The following is a 24,601-nucleotide window of genomic DNA, read 5'->3' on the forward strand; positions in this document are numbered from 1 at the left end:
ATGGCGATCGAGGGGCAAACAAGTGCCTTAGGTGGGAGGGTCACGATACACATGCCGTACTAAGTGCCAAATCTACCAAAGAGGTGTTCAAGGCAACAACCTACACCAAGGGCCCACTTGCACCAACGATGGTTAAGGTAAGTGCTCACATAAAGTGCCAGCATCTGGCGATGGTGTCTGAGTCAACATCCTGCACCATGGTGCTAGCATCTACATATGGTGTCCAAGGTAACAATGGGCTAGCATCTACCATTATGTTTGATGCAACTGCTTGCACCAACCAATGGCCAGATGTTGTCAATGGTGTTTGAGGCAACAACTTGCATTAAGGGCCAGTATGTGCTGATGAAGTTCGAGGTAAGTGCCTATACCAAGGGCAAGCTTTTCCTTGTAACAAATACCAAGGGCATTTGGTTGTTATTTACTTAGACTCCTGAGGGAGGGATGTCATCACCCAACCAAATTGGTTGCAATAGAGAACACCATTTATCCCCAACCTTAGAGGTATGTAGTGTAAAAAATGAAGTGAGTGGACTTTGGTGGTTGTGAAGTGAGGGAGGGATGAATTGAAGCGACGAAGGGCTGAATCTTAGTGGATCATGGTAGCAAGGCCACTTTACCACTTACAATACCTTGTCACATATTTAAGCCATCTATAAAGGATTTTACCCACCACTCTATGGGAATTAGCCCTAAAGAGGCTCGTATGGCTTATCCGCCGTAAGGGCTGCACCTACAACATGTGCCATTGAGGGCCATGGGCCCCTACTAAGGTTGGCAATCGGGTGATGGGTGTGTTCATTGTTTCTAGTCTGGATTCTAACTTAGAGTTGTTTAGTCATAATCTAGTTCATGGTAGCTTCACACTACTAGCTTTTCAACCAAACATGATGACCAATTGTGCAAATCAACAGTTCCTCTCATACTAGGTGTGATGCTACCATCAGTGGGGTAAAACTAACCTATCTCATGGTAGTCTAAGCCTAGCTCATGTTTCTTAGTGGTGGGTGAACAATCTAATACTTGGTGAATTCTGCTTCACAATGATAGGAAGAGCCAACATCAAAGAATCAAAAAGCAATGTCGCTATGAATGCTTAGTTATCATAAGCCAATTATCCCTTTGGTAACTTTTCTAACACCTCTAACTTCAAATTTTAAAGGTTTAAAGGATCAATAGGCCACACTTTCATGATTCGTATTCGTATTGGAAAATATAATCAAATGAGATTTTACCCTTTTGTTCCACACAAGATTTTTATTCTTGTTGAGCTCATCTTAGGACACCTGTATTATCTTTTAACAAATGTGCCACCTTAGACAAACTCCCCACCTAACAAGGTCTTACGCTTGGATTGATCAACGAAGGGTAGTTTTGGTTCCAAAAGAAGGGGTCATGCTCCACCTCTGGTTCATGGAATAAGTAAAATAATGTTAAAAGTTGTGATATTTCAATTTTGCCTAAGGGCTCCCACTTATCTTATACCTCTCAAGTCATTTCACAAAGTTGGACTCTACCAAGCTCATTCCCTTGGTTATGGTTTTGTTGGATAGTAGATAAGGATAATAGGAATCTCATTAATCCATTTATGCATGTCACTAATTAGATGTGAGACATTTGGTTACCCTAAGAGAGTCATAGTTCCTCCCGCTATTTACCTGCACTTGGTTGAATTTCTTCACTTTGACATTCAGAGCACTGGGCAAAAATAACATTGAGTGAGCATCTGTAGGGACCATTGCAATGCTTTGTTTTAATTAAATAGTTGGATTGCCCTTGTTCATAATAGTTTTGAGTCTATTATTCATCATTTAGGAAAGACCCCTAAGGGAGCCATTCTCAGTCCATCCCTTAACCGGCATGTGATAACCCATTCTCATTGTAAGAGTAGTTCAAATAGTGCACTAGTAGCCGATAGGTTCAGGATTGGAACCCCCATGCCTAGCCTTCAGAGCCAACCCTTTTCCCAAGGTTACAAATCTATTTTATCGACATCTTTTACCTATATTGGTTCATCAACCAAAGGTTGTTCACATTAGAGACCTGATGTAGTTATGAGTATGATTGGGCATGGATGGTAGTTGGTCTTCTAGATTTTCAAAGGTCACCAAGGGCTCATTATACACCATGCAACATATAGTGATTTTTTGGTTGTTGGACCCTACCTTTGGTTGAGCCATTTCCAGGGTAGGCAGGCCATTAAATAAAACAAATAACTCTTCCTAAGGCCTCCACCAACATCTTCAAACTCCTTAACATTGCCATTAGTCACCGCATCTTGGTTTAAGAATTTTAGCTTGATTCCCTTTTAAAGCTTGTGCTGGACATGCTATCAGATGACCTTTCCCCATCTTTTAAGATCGACTAACCCATGTGCAAGTGCCATTCACATGGAACCTTTCTCTTCTTCAGCCTTAAAGTTCTTATTTGAATATTTGCTGCTACCACCAAGATCTATACTGATGGTCGCTCTACTTATGCTTTGGGTTTTACAGTGCTCCTATACCTTGCTATTCATTAGGGCCTGGCCCTTGCCCTAATAGCCATATATAGGTCATGTGCTTAAGCACCATCTTTTTTTAAGGCTAGTTGATTTAGCAGGTGAGTTATTACACACTCCTTAGTGGATTTTGACTTTTATTACCACTATCCTATTGTCTTAATTGACCAACACCCTTTATAGGTTCTAGGTTAGCATGCAATTAGGCATCGTAACCTAGCTTCTAGTTCATCTTGCATCACCAGTTCTGCTTAACAAAATGGCCTACTTGGAGCTCATGATTCCATGGAGCCGCTCTATGAAGTAGCCTTACCTTTTTACCTATTTAAAGTTTGAGAATAGGTCAAGGGTGTTGCATTTCTGATGCCTCTAATCATTAGCTTTACTTGATAGAACTTGCTAAGGGCTCCAACTATCTTGAGAGAAACTTTAGAAGGAGCTAGCTACTAGACAGTTCAATTAGTTTTTCACTCTATACCCAAGTTAGATGAATGATTTGCATGTTAGTATTACTGCGGGCCTCCATCAGAGTTTCCTCTGCCTTCACCTCACTCAGACGCAGTTCAAAAGATCAAGGTTGGTCAGTAGTGCACTTGCAAGGGATCTTGCCAATTAGTTTCCTTACACCTTATGGGTTTTCTAGCTCCTTGACTTGCACACATGTCAGACTCCTTGGTTCGTGTTTCAAGATGAGCCAGATGGGAAGCCTATAGGTTGACCCTAGGAGCACATGTAGGCTGACACACATCTAGATGGCATGTGTTGCATTCCACGATAGTGGTGACAATGTCTCTGTAGGCAAATAAAAAGCTTGAGCTTAGGCCATTGCCATGATCCACATCGATCCATGCCCCAAGTCGATTGGTGGACCAGCTCTCGCATTCCACATCCAACTGATGAGCATTCCTAGCCCCTATCTACTTCTCTACCAATAATTTCATGCATTTTTTTAAAGTCCTTTTCATATTTCCCTCATGATACTTGTTTGTTATTGGTCTCTTCCTTGTATTCAGCCTTGGATAGAATTTACTACCTGATTAGGGCTACATTCCTAAACAACTTGACTCGCAGATAGCACCTCATAGTGTGATAGGGTCTAGGCATAACAGGGCTTTCACCCTATTCGATACCTCTTTTTAGTGGACTTGGGCCCAGTCCACCATTGAGGATGCTTTTCTAGACTACAATTTAGACATCGAAGATGCTCAATTATCAAGTTAGGCTTTTCCCAATTTGCTCGTCATTACTGGGGGAATCCTAGTAAGTTTCTTTTCCATTACATATTGATATGCTTAAACTCAGAGAGTAATCTTGCCTGACCTAGGGTCACGATGTGAGCATTGATTGAGTGATATGAGGGGTCTGATGGGGTTCAAATGGAAAATAAATGCTCATCACTAGAGATAATGCATGCTAAGAGCTTTACCAGCAATGGTCACAACATTATCTTTATCGGGGACTCACTTTTGGGCTAATGACAACTGACAAGATCATAAGAGGCCATTTTTTGCCACCTCTCCTGAACCTGATGGGTGGGGGGTTTAAAGGGGCAATGATGCATGACACCCAGGCAATCAAGCCCTTGGCCTAATGGCTTAGGGTGAAACTTGCATTCAAAGACTCGATGGCTCATGGGATTCTGCATTTCACACCAAGTATCATATTTCACTATGTTCTTCATCGATGCAAGAGTCAAGATATCCATTATTGAGAGTAATTTTGGTTTTTCATGATAAAAGGAGTCACGGTGCCACCCATGCATGCAATGTGAATCGATGACAATGGCACACATGCTCTTTCTCATTTCGATCCCTTAGTGCGATTCATGCTGGGGATTCGTTATTTGACCACAAGTGATGACACTGATTGTTTCGTTTACCCAACAAGCAAAACAAAGTGACCATCATGCACACCCACAACTAAAAGAGCCTTGAGGCACAAAGGCAACCTCACCCCATTGATGTTTTGTTAACAAATTCACGTATCATTCATTGAGCAAGTTTCAACAATGATCCTTCCATAAGTTCACCTATGAAAACCTTGTTATGACTTCTCCTTCCTCTAAATGGTAAAGTTTAGTGGACTTCTCATGATGTCGCAGGTAGTAAACCATCCATGTCACCATGATTTGAACACTTCATGGACCATTCAATTGGTAAGAGTGATAGGTGGTGTGTACAAAGGTTAGAGATGTAGTTAATGCAAGCTGATGACTCACGCTTACTAGAAATTCATCATTGAAGACCAACAATGGCAATGATCTATCCCCATCATGATGAAATTTAAAGATTACCTGACCCTATCAGCCAATGCTATAGACACATTAAATACATTAGTGTATTGTGTGTGCGACCCAAAATATCTAAAGGTATCATAGACTTGTTATTGCCTCAAAATTCCTTACCCTAAAAGGCCATAGTCATTCTAAGAAGCTAGCCACGAAGGTTCACCTTCACATAGCTAGTTAGTAGGCTAAGGTCTCGTTTGTTAATTGAATTAACTAAACAAATCACTCCAACTAAAAATGGCCATGCACTACCACCCATAGAATAAAAAAAGAGTTCTTAATCTATCAATCCTTAGTTGTCTAGACTTGGTAAGTTTCCATGTGTTGAGTCAAATTAAGCCATAGGCTCCACTACTAGTGGTGTCCTTTAAGTTTCAGCCTTATGACCATACTCCACCTGAAACCCAAAGACTTCGATTTCTTATAAGGTGCTAGAGGAGTCCTAAAAGTAACATATGTTGATCCTTGGTTAGCATCGTTTATGGTTAAGACTAAGACAGTATCTAATAGTCTTTGAGCCTTCAACTTTCGTTCTTCATTAATGAAAACATCCTTGGCAAATGCTTTCATAGTTGTTCGTCTTTCATAAATTCAAGAATTTCACCTTTGACTATGAATATCAATGTCATTGACTATCCCTATTAATCATTACTTCGATTGCCATAGTATCATCAAAGAACCAAATCGACAGCAATGGGGGTTTCGACGATCAAAGGTGGAGGGCCAAGGGGTGTGCACACATGATGAGTGATGGGTGCTGATCCTTGCCCCTTATATTGGCCCCCTATCCCCTAATGAACCTCAATAACTCACACCCTCTTAATGAGCATTAAAGCTTTTATGGTTCACAGTCAATAGCCATTCAAGTGTTTGAAATGGGGACACTTTTTTCAAATGGCCATAAAATCTTCTACAATAATTTTTCTACACATGGGATTTTTCAATTCTCACCAAGTATAACATTTTGCTACGTTCTTCATCAATGCGAGACCCGAGATATCTATTGCTGAGAGTCATTTTGGTTTTCCATGACAAAAAGAGTCACGGTGCCACCTGTGAACACACTGCAAAAGGGATAGCAACATCATAAGTGCTTTTCTCCATTCTAGTTCCTTAGCACGATATGCATTGAGGCCTTGTTATTTGGCCATAGACGATGATACCAATCATTTTACCCACTCGAGAGGTAAAACAAATTGATTATCGCACACACCCAGGGCTAAAAGGGGCTCAGGGTATGAAGACATGCTTGCCCTCTCAGTGTTTCATTAACACATTTGTGGGTCATTCGTTGAGCAAGTTTCAACAATGATCATTCCCCAAGTTCACTTAAAAAAAAATTGTTACAACTTTTCTTTCCTCTGAATGATAAGGTTCAGTGGACTTCCCATGGTGTCGCAGGTAGCAAACCATCCATGTCACCATGATCTAAACACTTCACTAGACATTCAATCAGTAGGATGAGCAGTGTGTAAAAAGGGTAAGAATGAAGTCAACATGAGCTGATGACTCGCACTTACTATCCCTAGCATGATGAAATTTGAAAGATTACTTAGACCTGTCAGCCAAGACTATAGACTCATTGAATACATTAGTGTAACACATGTGCAACCTAGAACATCTTAGGGCATCACAAACCTGTTATTGTCTTAAACTTCCTTAGCTTAAGTAGCCATAGTCCCTCTAAGTAGCTAGCCACAAAGGATCACCTCCATATAGCTAGTTAACAAGCTGAGGTCTTGTTCGTTAATGGATTTAACTAGACAAATCAATCCACCAACTAAGAACTACCATGCACCACCTCCTATAGAATCAAGAGAGAGCTCTCAGTTTATCAATCTTTACTATATCTAGACCTAGTAAGTTTCCCTGTATTGAGTCAAATTAAGCCATAGGTTGCACTCTTGGTGGTGCCCTTCCATCAATTCCTTTAAGTTTTAGCCTTGTAACCATGCTCGCCCCAGAACCCAAAGACTTTGATTTCTCATAAGGTGTCGATGGAGTCCTAAAAGTAACATCCATCGATCCTTGGTTGACATCATTTATGGTTAAGACTAGGATGATATCTGATCATCTTCAAGCTTGCAACTTTCATTCTTGATTAATGAAAACATCCTTGGTAAATGCTTTCACAATTGTTCATCTTTCATAAAAAGAAAGGGTCATGTCCTACCTTTGATTTACAAAATAAGTAAAGTAGCATTAAAAGTAGTGGTATTTCAATTTCACCTGAGGGCTCCCACTTATCCTACACCTCTCAAGTCATTTCACAATGTCAGACTAGAGTTAAGCTTAGTTGGGTCTTCTTTCCTTGCTGATTCTGCCAAACCCATTCCCTTGGGTGTAGTTTTGCTAGATAATAGACAGGGATAGTGGGAATCTCATTAATCCTTTCATGCGCATCAATAATTAGATGACAAGGCATTTGGTTACCTTAAGAGAGTCATAGTTACTCCCACAGTTTACCTACACTCGATTGAATTTTTTCACTTTGACATTTAAAGCATTGGGCAAAAATCACATTGTGTGAGCATCTGTAGGGACTATCACAATGTTTTGTTTTAATTAAATAGTCAGATTCCCTTAGTCCATACTAGTTCAAAGTTGACTATTCATTGTTTGGGGAAGGCTCCCGATCGACACATGGTGACTTACTCTTGCCATGGAAATAGCTCAATAGTGCATTGATAGCTGATGGGTTCAAGAATAGGACCCCCATGCACAGCCCTCAGAGCTGATCCTTTTCTTGAGGTTATGAATCCATTTTGCCAACTTTCATTGCATACATTGTTCTATTGACCAATGGTTGTTTACCTTAAGACCTGATGTGGTTATGAGTATGATTGGACATGGATGGCACTCGATGCTTTAAATTTTCAAGGGTTGCCAGGGGTGCACCAGACACTAAGCAACATACGTTACTCATCTAGCTACTAGACCCTACCTACAATTGTGTCATTTCCAGGGTAGGGAGGCCATGAAATAGAAAAGATAACTCTTTTCGAAGACCCACCAATGTCTCTAGATTCTTTAATATTGCCATTAATCACTGTATCTCAATTTAAGAATTTTAACTTTATTCCCTTTCAAAGCTTGTGCTGGATGCACTATTAGACTATCTTCCCCCATCTCTTAGGAACAACTAACCTATATGCAAGTGCCATTCACATGGAACCTTTCCTCTCTTTGGCCTTCAAAGTTTTCATTTGAATATTTACTACTAATGCCAAGATCTACACTGATCGTTGCTCCACCTGAGCTCATGTTTTAAGTTTTACATCAACCATGTGCTTTCTTACTATTAGGCTTGGCCCTTACCCTGATAGTCGAGTATAGGTCGTGTGCTTAAGCGTCATCCATTTTCAGGGCTAGTTGACTCGGTAGGTGAGTTGTTACACACTTTTTAGCAAATTTCAACTTTCATGACCACTGTTCTGCTATCTTAATCGACCAACACACTTTATGGGTTCTAGGTTAGTGCAAAGTTGAGCACCATAACTTGGCTTCTGGTTCATTCTGCATCACCAGTTTTGCTTACCAAAAATAGCCCACTTGGAGCTCTCAATTTCGTGGCATGGATTAATGAAGTCACACCATCCTACCTATTTAAAGTTTAAGATAGGTCAAGGGTGTTGTGGCCCTGATGCCTCTAATCATTAGCTTTACTTGATGGAATTCACCAAGGGCAGGTCGAGGGTGTTGTGGCCCCAATGCCTCTAATCATTAGCTTTACTTGATGGAATTCAGTAAGGGCTCCAACTATCCTAAGGAAAACTTCAGAGGGAACTGGCTATTAAACAGTTTGATTAGTCTTTCACCCCTATACCTAAGTTAGATGAACAATTTACATGCTAGTATTATTGTGGGCCTCCACCATAGTTTTCTTTGGCGTTGTCCCACTCAAGCATAGTTCCTTATCTTTTAGGTCTTTATAGGCATGCTCACACTCAAACCCTTCTTAGAAGATCAAGGTCGATCAGTAGCTCACTCATGAGGATCCCACCAATTAGCTTCCTTGTGTTTTATAGGTTTTCTACCCCATTGACTCACATACATGTTATCCTTGTCCATGTTTCAAGATGGGCTAGATAAGGAACCTATAGGCCTATGTCAGGAGTACATGAGTGTCAAGGCATGTCGAGATGGCATGTGCTATATTTTATAATCATGGTAACAATGTCTCCATAGGTATATTGAAAGCTTGGGTTTGGGCCACTGCCACAACCCACAATGGTCCATGCCCTAGCCGATCAATGGATCGGCTATCGTTGTTCCACATTTAACTAAGATGCATTAATGGCCCCCATTTCACTTCTTTCTTGATAATTTTAAGAACTCTTTGACTCTTTTTTCAAAGATTTTTTCATCTTTCCCTCGTGATACAAGTTCTTTATTAGTTTCTCACCCATATTCAGCCTTGGATGGTTTGATAAGGTCTAGGCACAATAAGACTCTCAACCTCTCTGGTTCCCTTTTCCTAGGGACTTGGGCTTGGTCCACCACTGAGGACACTTTTGTAAACTACAATTTAGATGCCATGGGCACCGATTCTCAAGCTGAGCTCTTTCTAGTTTGCTTGTTGTCACTAGGGGAATCTCGGTAAGTTTCTTTTTCTCTGCATATTGATATGCTTAAATTCATTAGGTAATCCTACTTGACCTGGGGTCATGATAATAGCATCAATCATGTGATGCGAGGGGTCCAATGGGGTCTAGATGGACAATGAGCATGTGTCACCAGAGTCGAGGCATGCCAAAAGCTTTACCATCAATGATCACGATGCTATCATTACTGGGGACTCACTTTTGGGCTAACCATGATCTATGAGATCATGAAGGGTAATTTTTAGCCCTTTGTTGTAGAGCCTAAAAGGTGGGGGTTTAGAAGGGGAGACAATGCATGACACCCAGGCAGGCTTGTCCTTGGCCTAATGGCTTACAACACACCTTGCATTCAAAGACTCAATGGTTCATGGGATTCTACAATTCACACCATGTATCACATTTTAGTACATTCTTCATTGATGCGAGAGTTGAGATATCCATTGTTGAGAGTTGTTTTGGTTTTTCACAAAAAAAAGGAGTCATGATGCCACCCATGTATTCACTATGAATAGGATGGAGAAGGCACACATGCTCTTTTTCATTCTGGTTCCTTAGGGTGATTGGCGCCAAGGGTTTGTTATTCAGCCATAAGTAATGATACTAATAGTTTCACCTACTTAGGAAGTGAAATGAATTGATCATCGTGTACACCTAGGGTAGGAAAGGGCTTGAGGCACGAAAGTACCTTTGGCCCCTTAGTGTTTTGTTAATGCATTGTTGTTCATTAAGCAAGTTTCAACAATGATCTTTTCACAAGTTCATATATGAAAACCTTGTTATGAATTTTCCTTTCTCTAAATGTAAGGTTTGGTGAACTTTTCAAGAATCATGGGCAATGAACTATCATGTTGCCATGATCCAAAAACTTCATCAGACCATTCAATCAGTAGGAGTGATGTGTGATGTGTAAAAAGGGTAATGATATAGTCAGTGTGAGCTGATGACTCATGCCTAACAGGAATTCCTCATTGAAGACCAATAATTGAAATGATCTATCACCATGATGACAAAATTTCAAATATTACTTGGGCCTATCAGCCAAGGCTATATGTCATAAGTTGAGACTTAGGCTCTGACTTGTGCAGCTCTAGGACCCATGAATTGACTTATTCAATGTCCCAAAGCAACCTTTAACTAGATCAATGCATGGACACTTGAGACTCCATGGCCAACCATCTTAATCTACTAATAGACAAGGCTGCACATAAATTGCTTGATGGAAAGCTAAAAAGAACAGCAGAGATAGGAAGGAGTAAACTTGTATTATTTAAGTTGTGGTGTGTATAATGAGGGTGAAGGGCTTCTCTTATTTATAGCTAAGGCCCCCTTGAACCAATGGCTGACATAGTTCCTATCCTAAGGCTTACAAAGAATCCAATATATACAGGACATTACAATATGATTACATTAGAGAGTTCTAATTTTATATAAACCCTATCAGAAAAGGAGTTTGAATTAACTTAGACTCCTTCTTCAGCAGTATCCATGTAGGGCTCTTTTTTAAACCTTTGCATGGTTTAGTTCTGCTATGCTTGGGCCTATTCATGTGCTTATGCCTAGTTCTATTTGAAAAGTTATCAAACTAGATCCCTTAGCTTGAGCTCCCTAAGCTTGTTTTAATGCCCATACACCTATTCTGGGTCATGGTCTTACCCCAAAGACCTCTATTACGCCTCTAGGCCTAGTTTCCCTTGCATTCTAACTTGGTCTTGATTACCTTAGAATCACTCCCTATCTCAGTGAGAACCCCTGGGCTTGGTCTTTCCTATGGACTGTGACATTTTCCCCTACTTATTCTAGCAACACCCTCATTGTTAGAGGGATATTACACCTGAACTGCATGCCTTTATGCAAATCAGCTTTGTCTTCTCCCCTCGAACTAGATTTCCCATGTGTTTGTCCCATACCCAAATAAGTACTCTACTGGTTGTTCTCTCGAGTATCATCAACCCTGTGCAACACTAGTCCCTTTTGCCTACACGTTCGATGTCTCATATACTTTCTTTGAGTTACCTACTACAAACATTTTTTTAGAGGGATCTAGCTACACCTTGGGAGTAATGCTGTGGCACTCCATTACCACATCACTATCATCTCCTAAAGAGGTTCTACCTTTTCAACAGAATCAAAAAGCGTCGAGCCGTATCACCTTGGGCTCTTCTTAGTGCTCATCACCACTACTACTCTTGCCTACAAACAACTCTTCTACATAGTTGATGGTTAAAGGCCTTGCACACCTCGGGCACTCCTTCACCCTTTGCTAATTGTTACAAAAAAAGCAACTCAAGGGCTTATTCTCCTTGCCCCTACTGGCGGTAGTAGTGGCCATGTAAAATCTAGGATTTCTCATGGCCTTTCCTCCCTTAAGGAACAAACATTGGTGTCTCCCCTACTTTGGTTGTTTCCCCTAGGCTTTGGAGACTTAGTGCACTAAACCTGAGTCTTTGATTCCACAACAACACTGGCCTAACTTGACTCCTGCATACCTCTTTGTTGTAACATGGTCTTTACTCCTGGCTTTTGACCATCGAAAAATTGCTTAGCCACCACCACCTTAGGTCCTAAGCCTACAACAACAACTATGGCAGTTTGAAATGTAGTATGATCAACCCTGAGCCTTGCTAGCTCCTATTACAAGGTTGACACCATGGCCTCCAATGCCTCATTCCACTGCATGAGCACCTCTAATACCTCATTCAAGGATCCTTCCCTATCCTTGAACCTATACCTCAATTCAATAATAGTCACCTCAAACTTTTGCAATTGGGTATCTAGGGACATTACCATGTCTCCCAATCTAGCCTTCCTTCCTTTGTCTATAGGTGGGCACTTATCAAGGGCTTTACCTTGGCCTTTGGTCTAGTTTTCCCTAGTGATACCATAACCCTAAACAATTTACAAAACCAAAGAGATTACCTCAACCTTCTGCACATTCCAATGATCTAGTCTTGGTCCCCATAAACTAGCACACCTATTTGTTGGCACAATACACCAACACATATGCATTGTCAAGCACTAATCTACACATTGGCTCAACATACCCTTCATTCTTGGTCAGGCACTAGTCTATACACCTACACACCATGCGTAGCACTTCTATAGCATCATAATAGTAATCGGTTGAACACCTAGTCTACACTTTTATACACCTATATCTTATGCACTATGGGGCATATCACTAGCACACAAGCACAAAAATGACTTATGATGCTCACACCACAAAATTGAATGCCTACACCAACACGTTCGAAACCTCTCCCAATGTTAACTTTAGTTCTAATAGCACACAACATTGATCACTTTGGACTAGCTTTTGCTAACTCTAAACAAGTTCTAAACCTGCTCTAATACCACTTATCATGGGCTGAGACTCAAGCTTTGACTTGTATGGCTCTAAGACCCAAGAATTGACTCATCTGGTATCCTAGAGAAGCCTTTAACTAGACAGATACATGGGCACTCAAAACTCCAAGGCTAGTTACCCCAATCTACTATTAGACAAGGCTACACATAAACTGTTTAATAGAAAGCTAAAGTGAATGATAGAGATAGGCAAGATTAAACTTGTATTACTCAAGTTGTAGAGAGTATAATGAGGTTGGGGGCACCTCTTATTTATAGCTAAGGCTTCTTTGAATCAATGGTTGACATAGTTCCTATCCTAAGCTTCAAAAAGTCCAATATATATAGGACATTACAATAGGATTACATTGAAGAGTTCTAATTTTACATGGACTCTATTAAAAAAGAGTTTGAATTATGTTGGACTCCTTCTTTAGCAGTGCCCATGCGGGGCCCTTTTTTGGGCTTGCGATTTCTTTGGTTCTACCTATACTTGGGCATACACCTACACCCATGCCTGGGTCTGTCTGAAAGCTACTAAACCAAATCTACTAGCTTAAGCTTCCTGAGCTCATTTCAGTGCTTATGCATCCATTCTGGGTCATGGTCCTACCATTGAGACCTCTATTGCACCTTTATGCCTGGTCTACCTTACATATTGACTTGGTCTCAGTAGCTTTAGAACTACTTCTTGTCTCAATGAGAACCCTTGGCTTGGTCTTTCCTATGAGACAGTGACATATAAACTCCTTGAATACATTAGTGTAGCACGTGTGCAGCCTAGAACATCTAAGGACATCACAAACTTGTTATTGCCTTAAACTTCCTTAGCCTAAGTGATCATAGTCTTTCTAAGAGGTTAGCCATGAAGGATCACCTCATCGCAGCTAGTTAATGGGTTAAAGTCTCATTCATTAATGAAATTAACTAGACAAATTACTTCACCAACCAAGAACAACCATGCACCACCACCTATAGAATCAAGAAAGAGCTCTCATTTTATAAATTCTTACTATGTTTGGACCTATTAAGTTTTCCCATGTTGAGTTAAATTAAGCCACAGGCTCTACTCTTGATGGTGCCTTTATGTCAATCCCTTTAAGTTTTAACCTTGTGACCATATTTCCCTCGAAACCCAAAGACTTTGATTTCTCATAATGTGCCAATAGATTCCTAAAAGTAACACTATCGATCCTTGGTTGACATTGTTTGTGGTTGAGACTAGGATGATATCTGATTGTCTTTAAGCCCCCAACTTTCATTCTCGATTAATGAAAACATCCTTGGTAAATGGTTTTGTAATTGTTCATCTTTCATAAATCCAAGAATTTCACCTCTGACTATGAAATATGAATGCCCTTGACTATCCTTGTTAATCATTACTCTGATCCCAAAGGCTAACACAATAGGACTAAAATCCTATGATGTTATCCCATGCTAATGTATACAATCTTAGGCTTGCTTTTAGCACTCTAATTTCTTCAAAGTAACAGCTTTAGATGAATGACTCGGCTAGTTAAGGCTAGGAGTACATTGCTGGTAGTAGGGATAAGTAGACCAATGCTCACTGTGAGGTAGACCGAATAACCCAACCTTAGTTCCAACGACCAATTTTTTAATTGCAACAACATAAATATACACTATTGGAGCTGGAATTATCACAACTGCTAGCACTAGACTTGAACTCTAATGGATCCTTGTTAAGGGTTTTAGACTATACTCATTCCAATTACCAGACTTATAGAGCCTAGTATTGTTATTTATTGTTACTACATTCTCAAGTCAGGATTGGGTAATTTGCACACTTGCTACCATTTTCAGGATTCCTTTTTGGAATCAAACCCTAATTCTCTGTTACTTGTTGCCACCATAGTAAGCCACTATCCTACCATCGAAAATTGATAGGGCAAAAATTTGAATGATGCACCACCGATACAAAGGCCATGTGATCCGTCAAGTTATCATGAATCATCAGAGCAATAGGCAAAGCCTACATTGACCTTTTATCTAATAAATGCATCCCTTCTAGAAGTCAAGATTTGTTGCACATATTAGCTCTAAAATTACTATGGTTATCCAAGTAGTAGATACCATCAAAAACACTATAACTAATTTATTGAGCCATTCACAGTTTCATAGTCTGAATTAGTTTAAACTTACACATGCATGGCTTAATCTTTTAGACAAGCATATGACTACTGGCAGGATCAACTAGGTAGCATTCTTTTGAGACATTGGCACTAAATGGGCCTTAACACATTGACTAAATGACAGAGAGAGCTAACATAGAGCATAATCATCGTGCATGTCGAGCACATAAAATGTATAGCATTGGATGAACAAAGGCTGAGAGCCTGTGCTTACAAAATGTCCTGCATCTAAAAGCACGATCAAACACCAATGCACTAATGTGGCCACAAAGGTTTGGGTGGCACACTAGGGACATGGGGCACGATTGAGGTTTGACCTATAGCCCCAAAAGACATAAGACCAATAAAGGATGGCAAGACATCTAATTTTCATCGATTTAGGTATGCTGTACAGGATCTCGATTGCACCCTTAGGGTATGATGACTTCATGGAGGGAGATTGAAGAGGATGATGGGTTAACAGTTCAATTCATTGATCATGGAGTTTGCTAACATGCACAACCATAGCACCACTCATATACCCATTGTGTACAAGTGGTAGCATCTACACAAATCAGTCCACAACCCACCCATTCAATTATGCAACAAGCGAGTAGAGGAAATGACATATGAAGCCATGCCATAATAGCTTGGCATAAGAAAAACACAAGCAAAGGCTACGAGACTACATTTACCATCCAATAAATAATAATGGCACAACACCATCGATGCTTGGTTTGGTTGGGACCGTACATGTAAACTCTATTGCCAGCACCCCAGGGGGACATTACCTAATTCAGGGACTTGTTCCTGGGTTCATGGGCATCATCGACTACATGTGTCATGGTTCATGTGCAAGTCATAAGCCAAGTAGGTTAAGAGATGTGGCTTGTTCGAGTTGGTGTGGGCAATGGACTGGGAAGGATCGAGAATAAGGTCCTAAAGGCATATACGAGGCCCAATGTACAGATTAAGGCCTAGGCTCAGGTGTAAGAGCACGACGGGTGAACAACCTAGTGCCGAGAATAAAGACTACTCATTAGAAAGATCTAGAATGTCCCAAAAGAGTGGCATGGGCAAGTAGGCATAGAAGGCTCTAGATTAGCCTAGAGACAGGCTAGTGCACAATTTCAAAAGAGTCTAGATAAGCCTAAATGATAGCCACATGTAAGGGTACCGAAGGTTCCGAAAGGGATTAGGGTAAGAATAGTAACAGGTACTATAGCACCTAAATAAGGAAGGCTTTAAAAGGCCCTAGTTGCATGTGGAGCAGTGACCGAATGGGGAAGGTTTTAAAACCTACTAGGTGTGAGCACCGAGTGAGAGTACCTGGACACTTCTAGACCCGAGGCTTAACGGGAAACGTAAAACAAGCTAGATTTTGCAAAGGCTTTAGTTGACCTAGAAAGTGTTTAGGGACCATGAAAGGGTCTAAAAGGCTTATAAGGGCCACACACTTGGATCTATAAGGGTCATATGTGTTAGGGAGGCTCAAGTATAAATAAAGGCCATTCCCTTCATTTGTAAACAAGTTAGAAGCTATACAAACAAGAGGAACCATGTCATAGACTTAGGTATTAAGCAATTGTATATAGTATCATGTAAATAAAAGTTACAATTGCTTTAACCCTACTTCTTACCTTTCTCCTAAGCTTTTAAGGAGTTAATGGAGTGCATGGCAAAAGTGATAGGCAAAGAGCCAGGGAAAAGGCTGATTTAGGCCTATAGATGGTAGTTTTCTACCTAAGGCTACATGGTAGCTAGGCTTAAGCTCCAAGCTTATGACACATGCAGGGGCTTGGCCAGGCTAAGGCATTTTTGTGGTCTATGAGAAGGGATCACCAAACTTCCAAATACTAAAGAGTCTTAGCTAGACCTAGCCCATGACCTCAGTTTTCATTTGTACCATCTCGAAGATTAATTACCCGATTTAGGGACCTAGTTTACAGTTTTGGGAAGCATTAATCGCAAGCATAGACTTGAGATTAGCATTAATCATAGGCATAGACTTGAAATCAACATAGTCGGCCCCTTTTCCACATGCATGCCAACTGGTTAAGGTGATAGGTGCTTATGGTTCACCATAGCAACCAATCACTAAACAACATCGCTAGAAGGCATGCACAACCTAGATTTTGCTCTAAGGATGTTGCCATGGATGTACACAATGATAGGCCCATTGCACACACCTAGTTCCCCCATGGGGGAGAGAGGGGGGCCTAAACAACCACCCTCTAAAGAGCATGAAAGATTTTACAAATATGGTAGCAATAGATATCAAAGTGTTTGAAATGGGGATACTTTTTTCAAACAAGCAAATCTTGCACCAAGGGTCCATAGATGCCGATGGTGGTCAAGGTATGTGCTTGCACCAATGCCTAGTATATGCTAATGGTGTTCGAGGTAACTGCTCTCACCAAAAGCTAGTATGTGCCGATGATGTTCAAGGTAACTACCCATATCAAAGGCCATTTTTTATCGATGTTGATCAAGGCATCTACCATACCAAGGGTGAGCATATACCAATGGTGGTTAAAGCAAGTGCCTATACCAAAGGCTAGCTTATGTTGATGATGATTGAGGTATATGCCTACACCATGTGCAAGCATGTGCTGTTAATGGTCGAGACCTTGGCTGAAGATTGATTCTAAGCCACAATGCACATGCTGGGCTTGGGCATGTGATCGTGCTACATTTTTTTGTCTAAGGCACCATCGTCAAAGCATCACCAGAGAACTTGATCAATAGCATTAGAGATCTAGTGATTAGGGGTAAAGGCTAAGAGGTGTGCACACATGATGTGCGATAGGTTCTAGTTCTTGGCCTTTGTATTGGCCCCCAATCCCCCAAAGAACCTTGAAAACTCATACCCTCTTAATGAGCATAAGAGCTTTTATAGGTTCATAGATAGTAGCCATTCAAGTGTCCAAAATAGGTATGCTTTTTTCAAATGGCCACAAAATTTTCTACACTTTGATTTTTTAGCTAAATTTTTTTGGATGCTAAAAAAAATGCAAGGATCTCATACACCAAATTTGGGGCTAAAACTCTTAAAAAATTTTTAAAAAATCTTGAATCATGAAAAATTCTAAAAGTTGTGAAAAATAGAAAATGTGTCATCTTGCCATGAAACTTCACATGAAGGCTTAGGGGACCATTATATGAATTTACATGTCATAAAAATGGCATTGGCATGGCAAAAATATTAAGACATGCCTAAATCCACCTACTACCAGGTTATGGTACGCATGGTGTGTAGCCTAGGCTTGGGATACATGAGCATGATGCGTGATCTAGCACATGTCGATGGTGTTCGAGGGAACTACCTACACAAAAGGCTAGCATTATTGATGGTGCTTGAAGTATGTACCAAGACAAAGGGCCAACAAGTCTCGATAATGGTCAAGGTATGTGTATGCATCGAGGGTCATTCAGTGCCAATGTTGGTTAAGCCATGTGCATGTGTCACAGCCTGCAAGTTGGTATAGGCCCAAGAGTTCTCTATGAGTTAAGGAGTAGTTCCAGTTTTAGCATGATAGGATCTAACAACTAGAGAGACCAAGCATTAAGGCCTATTGGAGGTCAACATCATGAGGAATTAGCATAAAATAATGGTATAGGTAATGATCAAGACTCCAGAGGCTCAGGCATAGTGTTCATGTTTAGTAGAATTAAGCAAGGCCCTAGTGTAAGTGCTTGTGAACAATGCACCGGCACATAGTCAGACCCAGGCAATGGCCTTGATGATCAAAGTATGGGCACATGGTCAGACCTAAGTGCAAGCACACCTAAACATTGTCCTAGAAGGATAAGATTTTGAGGCTTTTAGAAGGCCTAGTACTATAGCACAATCTTTGACAAGCTAGAATTATGCTAAGCACTTAAGTTTCATAGGCTAACTTATACACATAGAGTCAATTCCCAATCTAAGGCCACATAGATTTTGGCTTAAGACTGGAGCCCATAACATATACATTGAGCATCATTTGGTGTTGATAGTGCTTGAGGGGCAGACAAGTGCCTTGGGAGGGATAAAAGAGTGGTGGAAGGGTCAGGGCACACGTGTCATACCAAGCGTCAGCATATGAAGATGGTGTCTAAGGTAACAACCTACACTAAAGGCCAACATTTATCGATGGTGGTCAAGACATATGCATACGTCGAGGGTCATTGGGTGCCGATAGTGGTTGAGGCATATGGATGTGTCATAGTTTGTAAGTTGGTCTAGGCCTAGAGGTTCTCTCTTAGTCAATTAGCAATTCTAGCTCTAACAGGATAGGGTTCGATAGCCAGAAGAACCAAACCCAGGTGCGAGTGCTAGTGAGTGCTCATATAAATTTACAAGCCATAAAAATGTCATTGGCATAGCACAAATATAATGTGATAAAACCTACCTATTGCCCAATCGTGGTGCAAATGGTGTATAGTCTGAGCCCATGATACTTATGCATGGTATATGGCCTAGATTGTGCCAATGATGTTTGAGTAAACTACCCACACAAAGGGCAAGCATGTGCCGATAGTGGATGAAACATGTGCCAAGACCAAGGGCCAATGTGTCCCAATAGTGGTCAAGGCATGTGCATGTGTCATAGTCCATAAGCTATTCCAGACCCAAGGGTTCTCTTCAAGTTAAAGAGTAGTTCTAGTTATAGCGAGATAGGGTTTGATAGCCAAGGAAAAAGGTCTTGAGGCCTACTAAAGGCCCAAGTCATGGGGAACTAGCTAGAATAGTGGTATAAGCATGGTGTTCATGTTCAGTAAAATTGAGCCAGGCCCAAATACGAGCACTGGTGAGCACTTATATGAATTTAAAGCCATAAAATTGGCATTGGCTGGGCAAAAATACGAAGATGAGTGTAAGCCCATTATTGCCCTATTGTGGTGTGTATAGTGCGCGGCCTAGGCCCCATACATGATGCATAGCATAACATATGCCAATGGTGTTAAATGCAACTCCCCACACTAGGGCTAGTATGTGCCAATAGTGGTTAAAGCATGTGCAACAACAAATGGCTGAATACCCCTTTATGAAATGTTAATAGTAATTTGCTAGACCTAAGAATAACCTTAACTCTGTGACCTTGATTGGTGGTTCCCACTTTTGGATTGCATGGACCTTATCACCATTTATTTGGATCTGGCCATTCCTTACAACATGGTCTAAGAATGAGATCTTTGGCTAGGCAAATGAATATTCTCCTTTTTTACGTATAGTTCATTTTTGCTTAGTACTTGGAACACTTGTCATAAGTGATCCACATGTTCCTTAAATGATTGACTATAGATAACAATATCATCAAGGTGCATGGAAAAAAATTGGTTAAGGAACAATTATAGCATGTTGTTCATTAGTGTGCATAATGTCACGGTGTATTCATTAGATCAAAAGGCATTACTAGGAACTAGTACGCTCCATAGCTAGTCACACATGCTGTCTTTGGTTCATCGCTTTCAACTTTCCTCACTTGATAGTATCCTAATCTTAGATCCAGCTTGATGAACCACCATATTGCTCCTAGTTAGTTGAACAAGTTGACAATAAGTGGAATGGGATACTTGTTCTTCACCATAAGATATTTAAAAAAATAAATCTGTTTACTGAACAAGTTCAAATAGCTATAACTATTTAAATAATTATCTATTTAAAATCGATATGAACTTTTGTTTTGTCATAAAACAATTGTTTTAGTTCACAAAAGTTTATCCAAAAAAAAATAATACTACTTTATTAATATTTTAAAAATTAATAAGAGATTTAAAAAATAAATCAGTTTACTAAATCAATTTTAAATAATTATGGATATTTAAATAATTATCTATTTTATTACCTTTCATTTTGTCATAAAACAACCGTTTTTCAACATACAAGCTTATTTGAAATAAAATTGTTAGTACTTTTTGTTTTGTCATAAAACAATAATTTTGAACATACAAGTTTATTTGAAATAGAATAATACTAATTTATTAATATTTCAAGAATTAATATGAGATTCAAAAAATAAATCTATTTACTGAATTAGTTCAAACAATTATGACTATTTGAACAATTATCTATTTCAAATTGTTACAACCTTTTTGTTCTGTCATAAAATAATTATTTATGTTCATATAAATTTATTTCGAATAAAATAATACTAAATTAATAATATTCTAAAAATTCATAACTAAGAGATTTAAAAAATAAATTTGTTTATCAAACCAGTTCAAATAGTTAAGACTATATGAATAATTATCTATTATTTTAAATCATTATAACCTTTTGTTTTGTTATAAAACAATTATTTCAACCTATCCAAGTTTATTCATAATAAAATAAAACTAATTTATTAATATTTTAAAATTTTATAAGAGATTTAAAAAATAATGTTATTTATGGAACCACTTCAAATAATTATACTTATTTGAACAACTATATATTTTAATTTGTTATAACCTTTTGTTTTCTCATAAAATAATTATGTCTATTCATACAAGCTTATTCAAAATAAAATAATACTAATCTAATAATATTTTGACAATTAATAACTAAGAGATTTAAAAAATAAATTTATTTAACTATTTGTACTAGTCAGGCCAGTAGATTCATTTTTTAAATCCGTTATTTATTAATTTTTAGAATATCAATAAATTAGCATACTTTATTATGAATAAGACTATATCAATAGAAATAATTGTTTTATGACAAAACAAATGGTTATAATGATTTGAAATAAATAATTGTTCAAATTGTTATAACTACTTGAATTGGTTTGGTAAATAGATTTATTTTTTAAAATCTCTTATTAATTTTCAAAATATTAAAAAATAAATGTTATTTTATTCAAAACAAACTTATATGAACAGAAATATTTGTTTTACGACAAAACAAAAGGTTATAACGATTTGAAATAGATAATTATTCATATATCCTTAACTATTTGAATTAGTTCGACAAAAAAATTCATATATCCTTAACTATTTGAATTAGTTCGACAAAAAAATTTACTTTTTAAATCTCTTAGTTATTGATTTTCATAATATTATTAGATAAGTATTATTTTATTCCGAATAAGCTTATGTGAACATAAATAATTATTTTATGATTTGAAATATATAATTATTCAAATAGTAATAACTATTTAAACTAGTCCGATAAGTATATTTATTTTTTAATTCTCCTACTTATTAGTTTTTGAAATATTAATAAATTAATATTATTTTATTCCAAATAAACTTGTATGATTAAAAACAATTGTTTTATAACAAAATAAAAAGTTCATAACAATTTGAAATAGATAATTGTTTGAATGGCCATAATTATTTAAACTAATTCGATAAACTGATTTATTTTTTAAATCTCCAACTTCTCAATTTTTGAAATATTAATAAAGTAATATTATTTTATTTTGGATAAGTTTTATTAAACTAAAATAATTGTTTTATGATAAAACAAAAGTTTATAACAATTTTAAATAGATAATTATTCAAATAATCATAACTATTTGAACTTATTCAGTAAATAGATTTATTTTTTTAAATTTCTTACTTATTAATTTTCTAAATATTAATAAAATTATATTATTTTATTTCAAATTAGCTTGTATGAACTGAAAAAAAAAAATTTTTGACAAAACAAAAGGTCAGAATGATTTGAAATAGACAATTATTCTAATAGTCTTAACTATTATAATTGGTTTGGCAAGCACATTTATTTTTTAAATCTCTTATTAATATTTAGAATTTATTAGTTTAGCATTATTTTATTTAGAATAAGCTTGCATGAATAGAAACAATTTGTTTTATGACAAAACAAGATCATACTATTTGAGATAGGTAATTGTTGAAATAGTCATAACTATTTAAATTAGTTTGGTAAACAAATTTAGCTTTTAAATGTCTTATTAACTTTTGAAATATTAATAAATTAGTATTACTTGATTCTGAATAATTTTGTATGAATAAAACAATTGTTTTACAACAAAACAAAATGTCATAATGATTTGAAATAGATAATAGTTCAAATGGATATGACTATTTGAATTTGTTTGGCAAACATATTTATTTTTTAAATCTCCAACTTATTAAGTTTTAGAATATTAATAAATTAGTATTATTTTATTTCAAATAAACTTGTATCAATAGAAACAATTGTTTTATGACAAAACAAAATATCATAATGATTTGAAATAAATAATTGTTCAAATAGTCATAACTATTTGAACTCGCTCGTTAAACATATTTATTTTTTAAATCTTTTACTTATTAATTTTTAGAATTTTAATAAATTAGTATCATTTCTATTCTGAATAAGTTTTTATGAGCAAAAACAATTAGTTTATGATGAAACAAAAGATCATATGATTTGAAATAGATAATTGTTCAAATAGTCATAACTATTTGAATGTGTTCAGAAAACATTTTTTTTCTTATTAATTTTTGGAATATTAATAAATTTAAATTATTTTATTCAAAATAAGCTTGCATGAACAAAACCAATTATTTTGTGGCAAAACAAAAGGTCATAATGTTTTAAAATAGATAATTGTTCATATAGTCATAACTATTTGAACTTATTTGGTAAATGGATTTTTTTTTGTTCTCTTACTCATTAATTTTTGGAATATTAATAAATTAGTATTATTTTACTTCAAATAAACTTATATGAACTGAAACACTTGTTTTATTACAAAAGAAAAAGTCATAATGATTTGAAATAGATAAATATTTAAATAGTCATGACTATTTGAACTTATTTGGCAAACATATTTATTTTTTTAAATCTTTTACTTATTAATTGTTGAAATATTAATAAATTAATATTATTTTAATTTAAATAAACTTGTATAAGCAGAAATAATTGTTTTATGATAAAACAAAAAGCCATAACAAGTTGAAATAAATAATTACACAAATAGTCATAAATTTGAACTTGTTTGGTAAACAAATTTATTTTTAAAATCTTTTACATTTTTAATTGTCTTAATATTAATAAATTTGAATTATATTATTTGAAATAAGATTGTATGAATAGATAAAATTCTTTTGTGACAAAACACTAGGTTATAGCAATTTCAAATAGATAATTGTTCAAACAGTCATAATTATTTAAACTTTTTCAGTAAACAAACTCATCATTTTAAATTTCTTTATTATGAAATTTTGAATTACTAATAAATTAGTATTATTTTATTTTGAATAAGCTTATATGAACTGAAACATTTCTTTTATGACAAAACAAAATGTCATAACGATTTAAAATAGATAATTATTCAAAAAATCATGATTATTTGATCTAGTTTAGTAAACATATTTATTTTTTAAATTTTATTTATCAATTGTTGAAATATTAATAAATTAGTATTATTTTAGTCCAAATAAGCATGTATGAACAGAAACAATTATTTTATAACAGAACAAAAAGTCATAAGATTTAAAATAAATAATTGCTCAAATAGTCAAAACTATTTGAACTAGTTTGATAAATAGATTTATTTTTAAAATCTTTTATTAATATTTGAAATATTAATAGATTAGTATTATTTTAGTCCGAACAAATTTATATGAACAAAAGCATTTGTTTTATGACAAAACAAAAGGTCATAATGATTTGGAATAGATAATTGTTCAAATAATTATAATTATTTGAACTGGATATGCAAATAGAATTATTTTTTAAATCTTTTACTTATTCATTTTTGAAATATTAATAAATTCATTTTCTTTTATTCCAAGTAAACTATTATGAATTCAAAAAAAC

The 24,601-nt window shown here is 36.7% G+C and overlaps 1 non-coding gene and 6 pseudogenes across 1 annotated transcript; all 7 read right to left on the minus strand.

The window, feature by feature from the left end:
- Positions 1–561: 561 nt before the first annotated feature.
- Positions 562–3,829, minus strand: LOC149517796 (25S ribosomal RNA; annotated as a pseudogene).
- A 231-nt stretch (positions 3,830–4,060) lies between these two features.
- On the minus strand, positions 4,061–4,216 carry LOC149517797 (5.8S ribosomal RNA). The gene has a single exon (XR_016344703.1). It is a non-coding gene; the product is annotated as a 5.8S ribosomal RNA (ribosomal RNA).
- Positions 4,217–4,506: 290 nt separating this feature from the next.
- On the minus strand, positions 4,507–5,744 carry LOC149517798 (18S ribosomal RNA; annotated as a pseudogene).
- A 349-nt stretch (positions 5,745–6,093) lies between these two features.
- Positions 6,094–7,295, minus strand: LOC149517799 (18S ribosomal RNA; annotated as a pseudogene).
- Positions 7,296–7,584: 289 nt separating this feature from the next.
- On the minus strand, positions 7,585–9,432 carry LOC149517800 (25S ribosomal RNA; annotated as a pseudogene).
- A 255-nt stretch (positions 9,433–9,687) lies between these two features.
- LOC149517801 (5.8S ribosomal RNA) lies at positions 9,688–9,843 on the minus strand (annotated as a pseudogene).
- A 4,019-nt stretch (positions 9,844–13,862) lies between these two features.
- On the minus strand, positions 13,863–14,948 carry LOC149517802 (18S ribosomal RNA; annotated as a pseudogene).
- Positions 14,949–24,601: the final 9,653 nt, after the last annotated feature.

Source organism: Durio zibethinus, chromosome 8 (assembly GCF_047325235.1).
Source record: "Durio zibethinus cultivar Kanyao isolate XHJ-2024 chromosome 8, ASM4732523v1, whole genome shotgun sequence".
Classification (NCBI taxonomy): domain Eukaryota; kingdom Viridiplantae; phylum Streptophyta; class Magnoliopsida; order Malvales; family Malvaceae; genus Durio; species Durio zibethinus.